The 9,519-nt window shown below is 46.7% G+C and overlaps 1 protein-coding gene across 3 annotated transcripts in view; it reads left to right on the top strand.

The window, feature by feature from the left end:
* The first annotated feature begins 4,672 nt into the window (after positions 1–4,672).
* The window catches only part of LOC141917868 (mothers against decapentaplegic homolog 4), a 29,566-nt gene continuing 24,719 nt past the window's right edge, over positions 4,673–9,519 (top strand). For 2 of the 3 annotated variants that reach the window (XR_012621486.1, XM_074811496.1), the window contains exon 1: positions 4,673–5,055. The gene's annotated coding sequence lies outside the window, so the exon portion shown is untranslated. The remainder of the gene's footprint in view (positions 5,056–9,519) is intronic. The other variant, XM_074811497.1, reaches the window with a different exon arrangement.

Raw genomic sequence — 9,519 nt, 5'->3', positions numbered from 1 at the left:
GGAAGGGATCTTACCCCTGGACTCGGCACTGGTGAGGCCGCCCCTCGATGAGTGGGTTCAGTTTTGGGCCCCTCACTCCAAAAAGGCCATTGAATGACTCGAGCGTGTCCAGAGAAGGGCAACGGAGCTGGTGCAGGGTCTGGAGCACAGGTGTGATGGGGAGCGGCTGAGGGAACTGGGGGGGTTTAGTCTGGAGAAGAGGAGGCTGAGGGGAGACCTCATGGCCCTCTACAACTCCCTGAAAGGAGGGTGCAGAGAGGGGGGATGAGTCTCTTGAGCCAAGTAATAAGCGATAGAACAAGAGGGAATGGCCTCAAGCTGCGCCAGGGCAGGGTCAGACTGGCTCTTAGGAAGGATTTCTTTGCAGAAGGGGTTGTTGGGCGTTGGAATGGGCTGCCCAGGGCAGGGGGGGAGTCCCCATCCCTGGAGGTGTTCAAGAGGCGGGTTGACATAGCACTGAGGGATCTGGTGTAGTTGGGATCTGTCAGTGCTAGGTTAACGGTTGGACTAGATGATCTTCAAGGTGCCTTCCAACCTGGATGATTCTGTGATTCTGTGACTTTGTTACACAGAGCTGGTGTCTTAGTGCATTTTTTAATGGCAATTTATTCTGTATGGACAGTCAAGGGAGGAAATGCTCATTTCATCTAAGCCAAGAAAAAAAAATCTGCAAGCTGCCTGGTCTATATTGAAGGCCAGATTAACTATAGGACTGTCATTTTTTAAAATGGTTTCTTTTTGGTTTGTTGGTGAATGAGGGTACATTTAGTGCTGGAGTTATGTGAAATGCCTCTATTTTCAATTGAATGGCTTTTAGTATTTGTAATCAAGTTGTTTCTTTCTTGCAGACCCATGTGTCTTTGCGTACCATGGTCCGCTCCTCTCTCTGTCTAAGTCTGGTTATGAAATTACTTCATAAATCTGGCTGCTAGTGAGACTTGAATTAAATTAATGGGAACATGTGTGCCAGTAAGGACAGAAAAATTTGGACCACAAATTGTCTATTTTCACAATGAGTTTATCTTTCCATTAACCATTTTTTAATTACTAGAGAACAAAATTCCTCTGCGTTAAAATATATTTGCCTGAGACACAGGTAAAGGACTGTGGTCTGGTCCCATAGGGACCAGGAGGGTGTTTTAACAAATGCTGGGTATGTAAATGAAGATTATTTTTTTTTTAAACTTTGAATAACGTATTTTAAACATTCTTCTGCTTTCCTGGAAGAGTTCCTCTAAGTTTGGTTCCTTTTTTAGCTGGTACCAGCAGAGGGACTTGATAAACTGCGAAAGAAGCTTTTTATGTTACGGGAAAGAGGAGGGAGGAAATAAGACATGAAGAGTTTTGTAACAGCGTAGATGTTCCTGAGTTTTACGTGTAGCTGATGAACATTGATCAAAAGGAGTGAGGGTAAATCTTCCTTCTGCTGAGATCCACATGAGCTTGCAAAAGAGGTTGAGAAATAAGTTACCCACGTGCTCTGAGCGTAGTGCAGTCCGTGCCGAGGATGGAGAGCCCAAGATCAAGTCTGGGCTCTAAAGCCAGCTCTAAATCCACCTTGATGCTAGAGGGGGTTCAGCCTTTGCTGTCAGCCTCTCCCCATGGCCCCACAGTAGGAGTCTTCATCTGTCTCTGTAGAAAAACACGATCTTCGTTTAGGAGCATTTTAAATGTTTTTTAAACAGACTTTTAAAATAATTTGCTCTTACTGAATTATGTTCCTTTATAAGGAAAAGGATATTAATTATTTACCTCGGATAGTTTCATTCTAGAAATCTAATTTCTGGCGAGGTGGTAGGATGGATCCAGGTCTCACTGAAATCAGTGGTTTGGCACATAGTCACTAGAACAACTTAATGCATTTTTTATTAATAATAAAAACATATTGATTGGGATCTTGAGGTAGAACGAGTTGCAGAAATTTGATCAAAGTAACGTTTCGGGGATGGGGGCGGGGACAGATGCTAAACCACAACATGTTAAATTGATCCTGCTAGTACCAGCATTTGATAGTTGAAGAAATGTTTGAGTTCAAAGGCGTTTAGGTGGTTGGAAAAAGTACCATTTTATTGGACAGGCTATCTCTGCAGCCTTTCAAAATCACCTTAATGACCTACAAAGGTCCTTCCCAGGACTAATTGTTGCTGGAGCTGTTTGGCTTTGGATAAATATGAGGCAGCAGCTCAGCATTTTCCCTGGTGAAGCACCTACCTGTGGCCCCCCCCAGTCCCTTTGCAGCTCCAGGTCAGCCCTTTCCTCAAGAGTCTCTCGGTGATTTCCTTGTTGAATTTGCAGCTTGTTCACACTTGCTTGTGAAATAAGGTGAAGGATTGCATCGAATTTCCCAACACCCTTTCATCTCGCCTCTTAAACCCGAAATTTTTGCTTATAAAAATAAAAAGATGGCAGTAATGGCAGTTTGCTGCATCCCAAGGGTCTAAGTGGAGCTCTGGTTCGTGGTATGCCTTGAAAAAAAAAAAACCTAGGGCTATTGCCAATGGAAGGAAATGTAATATATTATATTTAGACTTATTATTTGCCATTATACAACCAATGGGAAATCTGAAAAATCATACTGCTTGGTGTTCAGCATTAACATTTTGCATCTTTCCTCCCCGTATTTGAGCAAATCCTTTCCCTGGATGAGGGGCTGCAGCTGGTTCTGCAAGCACAAGGCGGTAGAGACCGTGCTTAGAAACTGCAAATTATTGAATGATTTTTTTTTTTTTTTTTTTTAATTATATACCTCGGAGAGGGAGGGGAAGCTGTGGTGCGTGACTTGCCAGCCCGGAGGCTGGTGTAGGCAGCCTGTGAGCACGTGGATTTGCTGCACCCATGGTCCAGGAGTCCTGCATGGGACATGCTCCCTGTTGAACTGGAGCTCTCATCTCCCAGCCGTAACGCATCAAAAACTCTAAAAGTAGATAATTTGCAACCTACTCAGCAAATCCTGGTGCAGAGAGGCTTCGATTACATCTACCCAGGAAAAGATGACAAATATAGCAGCATTTTACATTGCTTTTCATCACTAAGATCTTCCTAAGGATGTGGAAGCGACTATAAATGACTTGATAGTGTGAGCAGGAAATTTTGGTATGGCAATATAACAATTTTTTTTTAAATTTCCATCATTCTTAGTTCTTATCAGAGTAGCTGTGATAGCACACCAACACCTTGCCAAACACCCTGCTTACTTAGCAAAAATACAGCGCGTTTTGCAGTGGATATGGTATTTCATGCACCGTTTCCCTTCTGTTTTGTATTCTAACCGTGGCCCGACACCACAAAGGTAGAAAGATATAACCTTCTAGTTTAAAAAAAAATTAATCTTTTGCTTTTCAGCTGAATTCCCTTGCAGAGTTTGCTTTTGCTTGACGAGGTGATGAGGAATGGGAAAAGCAGTTTGCGGCCCGGTGCGTTTGTTTAGGGTTGGATTTGTGGGGCTTTGCGCTTTTGGAGGTTGCATTTGGGGGGGTTGTGCATTTGTTGGGGTCACATTTGGGGGGCCTCCAACTTCTGGGGGTTGCATTTGGGGGTTTTACACTGATGGGGCTTGCATTTGTGGGGCTGTGCGTTAGTTGGGGTTGCCTTTGGGGGGCTTCCAACTTCTGGGGGTTGCTTTTGGGGGGTTTACACTGATGGGGGTTGCATTTGTGGGGCTGTGAGTTTGTTGGGGTCACATCTGTAGGGCTTTCAACTTCTGGGGGTTGCTTTTGGGGGGTTTACACTGATGGGGGTTGCATTTGTGGGGCTGTGAGTTTGTTGGGGTTGCATTTGGGGGGCTTCCAACTTCTGGGGGTTGCATTTGGGGGTTTTACACTGATGGGGGTTGCATTTGTGAGGCTGTGCATTGGTTGGGGTTGCCTTTGGGGGGCTTTCAACTTCTGGGGGTTGCATTTGGTGGGTTTTACACTGATGGGGGTTGCATTTGTGGGGCTGTGAGTTTGTTGGGGTCACATTTGTAGGGCTTTCAACTTTTGGGGGTTGCATTTGAGGGGCTGTGCATTTGTTGGGGTTGCATTTGGGGGGCTTCCAACTTCTGGGGGATGCATTTGGTGGGTTTTACACTGATGGGTGTTGCATTGTGAGGCTGTTTGTTGGGGTCACATTTGTGGGGCTTTCAACTTCTGGGGGTTGCATTTGTGGGGCCGTGAGTTTGTTTGGGTCACATTTCTAGGGCTTCCAACTCGGGGGGATGCATTTGGGGGGTTTTACACTGATGGGGGTTACATTTGCAGGGCTGTGAGTTTGTTGGGGTTATATCTGGGGGGCTTCCAACATCTGGGGGTTGCATTTGTGGGGTTTTACGCCGATGTGGTTTGCGTTCGTGGGGCTGTGCATTTATGGGGATTGCATTTTCGGGTTTTTGCACTTACAGGGGTCGCGTTTGCGGACCTGTGCCTTTCTTGGGGTTGCAGTTTTAGAGCTGTGCCTTTTTTTTTTTTTTTTTTTTTTTTTTTTGGAGGTCCCAGCAGCGCTGCTTACCCCGATCCTCCGCGCCGCCGCCGGACGCCAACCACATAAATAAACCCCCGAACGCGCCCGCCCGCCCCGCTCTCAGGCCGCCGGCGGCGCGGCAACCGCGAGCCGGCGGGCGCGCAGGCGCAGTGGCGGCGGCGCTCGGCCGTGGCGGCGGGGGGGGTGTGGGGGGTGTGTTCCCCGGATGTCGCGCATGCGCGGTGGCGGCTGGACGTGTCGGCGGCGGCCGCGGAGCGCGAGCGGCCGGAGCCGCGGCAACAACAACAACAACAACAACAACAAAACAACAACAAGGCGACGGCGACCGGGGTGGCCGTCCCAGGGCGGCCGGGTCCTCCCTTCCCCCGCGCCGCGGGCCTGTGAGCACCGCCCCGCCGGCCCGGCCGCAGCCCGGGGAGGGGAGGGCGGGGGGGCGGAGGCCTGGCCCGCTCCGTCGCACCGGGGCCGGCTGAGGCTGAGGGAAGGCTCCCCCCCCCCCTCCCCTTCCCCCAGCTCCCGCCACTGCCGCCGCCGCCCCTCACCACAGCCGCAGGCCGCGCCCGGAGAGCGGCCGCTCCGCCGCCGCCCGCGGCCCAGGTAACATCCGCTCTCGGCTCCCGCCCGCCCGCCGAGGCCGCCCGCAGCGCGCCCCCTCCTCCCGCCCGCTTCCCCCCCCCTCTCCCGCCTCGGCTGCCGCTCCGGGGAGCCGGGGCAGCTCCCCCCCCCCCCCCGCCTCACCCGCTGCCCGGGGGCTTCTCCTCGGCCTCGCTGCGCTGGGTTCCCCTCCCCGGCTCCTTCCCCACCTCCCCCGCTTGCCCTCAGCGAGAAAAAAATACGATCCTCCTTCTCACCCCCGCCAAACTTTTAGTATTATTTTTTAAAAATCTCGGTGCCTTCTCCTAAAGGCTCTCCAGCCGGCCTGTCCCCAGTTAAACTTTCCTCCGGTGCTTCTTCGCTCTCTTCGGGGCTCTATTCCCGCACGCTGAAAAATGCCCGGGGATGGTTTTGTGTGAGCCGCTTCGCGTTTAGTTCTTCCAAATCTGCCATCTTCTTTGTCAAATAACAGAGAACGGTGCTTTTAGCCGAGGTTCAGACAGCGCGGGGCCGCTCAGCACAAGGGGTGTTAATTAAAGATTAGTCCTTCTTTAGTGTTTTTCCTTCCCATCCCCCTTTTTGGGGGTGTGGGGGGGGGGGGTTTGGGGGAGGTTTGTGATGTGCTGCGTAGTTCGGTCTCGTAGGTTTTACCACGGAAGGCTGGTTAATTTATGGGGTAATCTAGTTGTGGGTTAGGTGTGTCATTACTTAGAGCCTAAATTGTACGACTGCAAACCAATTGTTGTCAAATACATACGGTCGGAGTAGGATCGTGGTGTCTTTTACCACCACTTCTCCAAGGATCTTGGTTAAGAATGGTGTTGCCACTGTCAACAGGCGAGAGCGATTTCAGGCTCGGTGATAGCTGTCATCTTTTAAATTGTGAGACTCTTGGACTGTTGGTACTTCGTTCAGTAATGGAGGTAATTCCACGCGAGGCTGCTGAAATAGCTGTACTGCCCTATAAAACTAAACCTGTTTTTGTACTCCAGCGTCATGATAAGTAGGCAACTTGTCCTTCTGGCCCTCCTCTTATCTTGGCCGGATTGTTACTGGAAGGAGTTTCTTCTCACTTTGCATTCATGAACCTCTTTTGATTTGCTTGTTGCATAAGCATGCGTGTTTAATATTGATATAGAAACTTTATTTCAAAGAGCTGAAGCCTAAAGAGAAGCAGTAAGTGTCTCAAACTGATTAGAATTCCTTTTTTAAGTAGATGGCTCTTTACATAATGCGTGCAGGCGCAGCTAACACAATAGGGATGTGAGTTTTGAGAGGTATCAACAGATTTAGTGGAGAACAAAGGTGCTGAGAGCAGATCGGTCGCCGTGCTGTTGTTAAGGTCCTGCTGGAATTTTAGGACTCTGTTTTCCTACGTTGTTAACCTTGTGAAAAACTCGGCTTTTGGTTGGGACTGGAATTTTCCATGCTCGCTTTGCCCAGAGGTGATTTTTTTTTTTTTTATTTTTTTATTTTGTAAGCTCGAACAAATGCAGAGAACATTATCCCTGTGCAGATTACAATAAAGAACAGATGTTATCTAATACACCTATTGCTAGGGTATCGAAACATTACGTACAAGTGAAAAATCACACCGCTTCTGCCTGAGCAAGGTTTGGCTCTTCCTTTTATTGCTTGGCATAGCCACAATTGTTTCTTCTGTTTGTGAGGTTTTGACAAATTACTATTTGTCCTTGTTGAAGGAAGCCTTCTGCGAGAAGATGGGTCTTGCAGGATAACTCTGAAGGAAGAGTTCAGGTTTGCTCTGTCGTTCTGTGGCGAGGACTCCACCACCTTCTGCTTTCTGAACAGGGTCACTCCTGCCCGTTGCCAGGTTTTCATCCCCTCCTTACCCCCGGGTGCTGGGATGAGGAGGAGATGACCTCTTGCTTGGTTGGACACCCAAGGGTGCCTTCTTGGAGGTGAGGTAGCTTGGGGGGACCCAGATCTGTGTTGTGGAAACAGATCCAGGTGTAGAGTTTGCTGCCCTCGCCACTCCTGTGGTGTAACGTGCGTTAGTCTTCCTTCTCTGACCATACAGAAGCCTGTATTGAAAAGAGGAGGGTTTTTTTCAGCTGTATGCTTTCTCAAAAAGAAAAAGTAGAGGGAAAGGGGAACTAAAATGAAAAATACAACTTTCTAGGAGATTTAAATCTAGTGCTTAAGTAGTCACATCAGCATAGTAGCGCTACCTTTCTCATCGTGTCCTGCCCCCCCTCCCCACGCATTCCCAGACAAGATAAGGATTTAGATGTGTTTTTTACTGAACGAGATTAAAAAAAAAAAAAACCTGGAACCTTGTGCAGCAGAAATGTTTGCTCTCTTTACAGGATCAGTCTGTTGCATTTGTAAAGAGCTCTTGAAAGCAGCTGAAGTGCACAGGTGGAAGCTGAGAGGAGTAAAGATGCTGAGAGCTGCAGTTGGGCAGCTACATCACATCAGTTTCTTCCACAAAGAAATGGCTGCTCGTGCTTTTTAACTGCGGATTTATGTTAAGATGAAAGAGTTGCCACTCAGAGTTGTCTTAAAAACTCTTCTCCAGTTCCTTTTATGCTGTCATGTGTCTTAAATTTTTTGTAGCTACTGACAGTGAGATGAGCAGAATTGATACTGATGATTCAGATGCACGCACAAAAATAGTATTCTGGGGAATGTTAGCTCTTACTGTACAGGGAACAGTGCGAGTGTAGTATCTTCTTAGTCCTCTTTCTCTTGCTCTTTAATGCTAATTGTTCTTATGTCTACAAACATTTTGTTCCTGTTCACCCTTTGGGCAAGTAGATAATAGTCTAATGTGCTGGAAAGTATCTGCAGTTTAATCACTTATTCATATCTTCATCAAATCACGAGCTGCCTTTTGTTTTATTGGTTTATGGATTTTTCTTTATCATGTTTATCATAAAACTGCTACCACTGCATTATTAAACAGCAAAACTCTGTAGTAATGTTTTGGTGGTTAAAAGCTATCAAATGTATGTGCTGCTTTTCTGACATCTTTGTGGTTGTCTAATTTTGGAGGCAACAGCTTATGCAAGAGCCTTTCTTGTCCTTTATTCGTGTGAAATGTTCTAGCAAGATGTCAATTTGTACGCTATTCTAATTAGCCAGTTCGTTAGCATTACATTACTGCCTGGTATCAAAATGCTGGAAATCTGTGACTGGGATGGCTGTTACTGGTAAATCATGCTCCCGGAGCACCGGTGGCAGCTTCAAGCAAAGAATTCGTCTTTTTTCTTAGATATATTTTTCCCAAAATTACCTTTGTATTTGCAACTTGGAAATAGGCTTTTGGTCATTAAGATATTTTTTACATTAATTCATTTCCCTCCTCGCCCCAGTATATGAATTGCAGGCAGTGCATCTTTCCCTTCGACATCATACGGGCACCACAGGCCTTGATCTGGCTGTGGTTTTTCTTTGTTACTGCAATATACATGTTTTAATTTCTTTTTTACTTGGAAGCTCAGACCTTAGGAGTTTTTTTTTTTTTTTTTTTCCTTTTTGAAGACTGTAGTGGTAATACTTGAGTCGTGGCTCATCACAAAGGATATTCTGCCTGCAAATTTGCTGACTTGCTTAGACCCTTCTACAGTATGTTATGATGGATGGTGGCCAAGTTATCTTAAGATTCGTAGCATAGATCAAAATGCTGAGTTGTACCTGGTGAATGCCATTAAACACACTTATTTGCCTTATGTTATTATCTTTAGCATCAACATGGTTGTAACACCAGCCCTTATACTGGTATTAAAAATTCTCAGGCCTGTATATTTACAGGCATCGTAGAGCATTTTTGCGTAACTGCTGCTAAAAATCTGTGTTCGTATTCTTTAGAATAGAATAGTTGGGTTGGAAGGGACCTCCAGCGATCATCTGAAGCGCTCTGAGGTGACACAGGACTGTTACCTGATCAGTTTGTACAAAAAGGTGGCAAATCTGCCTCAGTCTTGCCGTTTAAAGGCTTCCTGAGCCCCAAATGTGTCATCTGATCCTTAGCACATGTAGAATCTTTTTTTTTTTTTTTCTTTGATTTTAACTTTGCAGCCTGGTTGGATTTCCATCACAACTGTTTATTTCAGGCTTCTTGTGCACGCGGTTGCAAACCTAGCTTGCATTCTTCGCTGATCTGGCAGCATGTGCTGCCTCTTCCCCTGCCTCCCCCGTTGGGCATCGCTATCAGCCTTCCTCACCAGCATCTCTGGACCTTCAGCATCGTGGCTTTTCTGAGCTGATCTGCAAGACCGCTTCCCTTTCTCCATCAAAAACTTTTCAAAGGGCCGTTGCTGCCCTGACACCTGCAGGAACTGTTTTTCCAGTTGTGCTAAGGCTGTACTATATTTTTAAACTTTTTTTCTTTAAATACAGCACTTCACTGTATATTTTTCTGTATCTAATTCTTGGCGTCTTAGCATCTTAATTCTTAGCATCTTAGTTTTTAAAACTAAGTGTTACTTGATCGCTCCCAAT

Source organism: Strix aluco, chromosome W (assembly GCF_031877795.1).
Source record: "Strix aluco isolate bStrAlu1 chromosome W, bStrAlu1.hap1, whole genome shotgun sequence".
Classification (NCBI taxonomy): Eukaryota; Metazoa; Chordata; class Aves; order Strigiformes; family Strigidae; genus Strix; species Strix aluco.
Note: the sequence above shows the minus strand (reverse complement) of the source record. Positions and strands in the feature narration are given on the sequence as shown.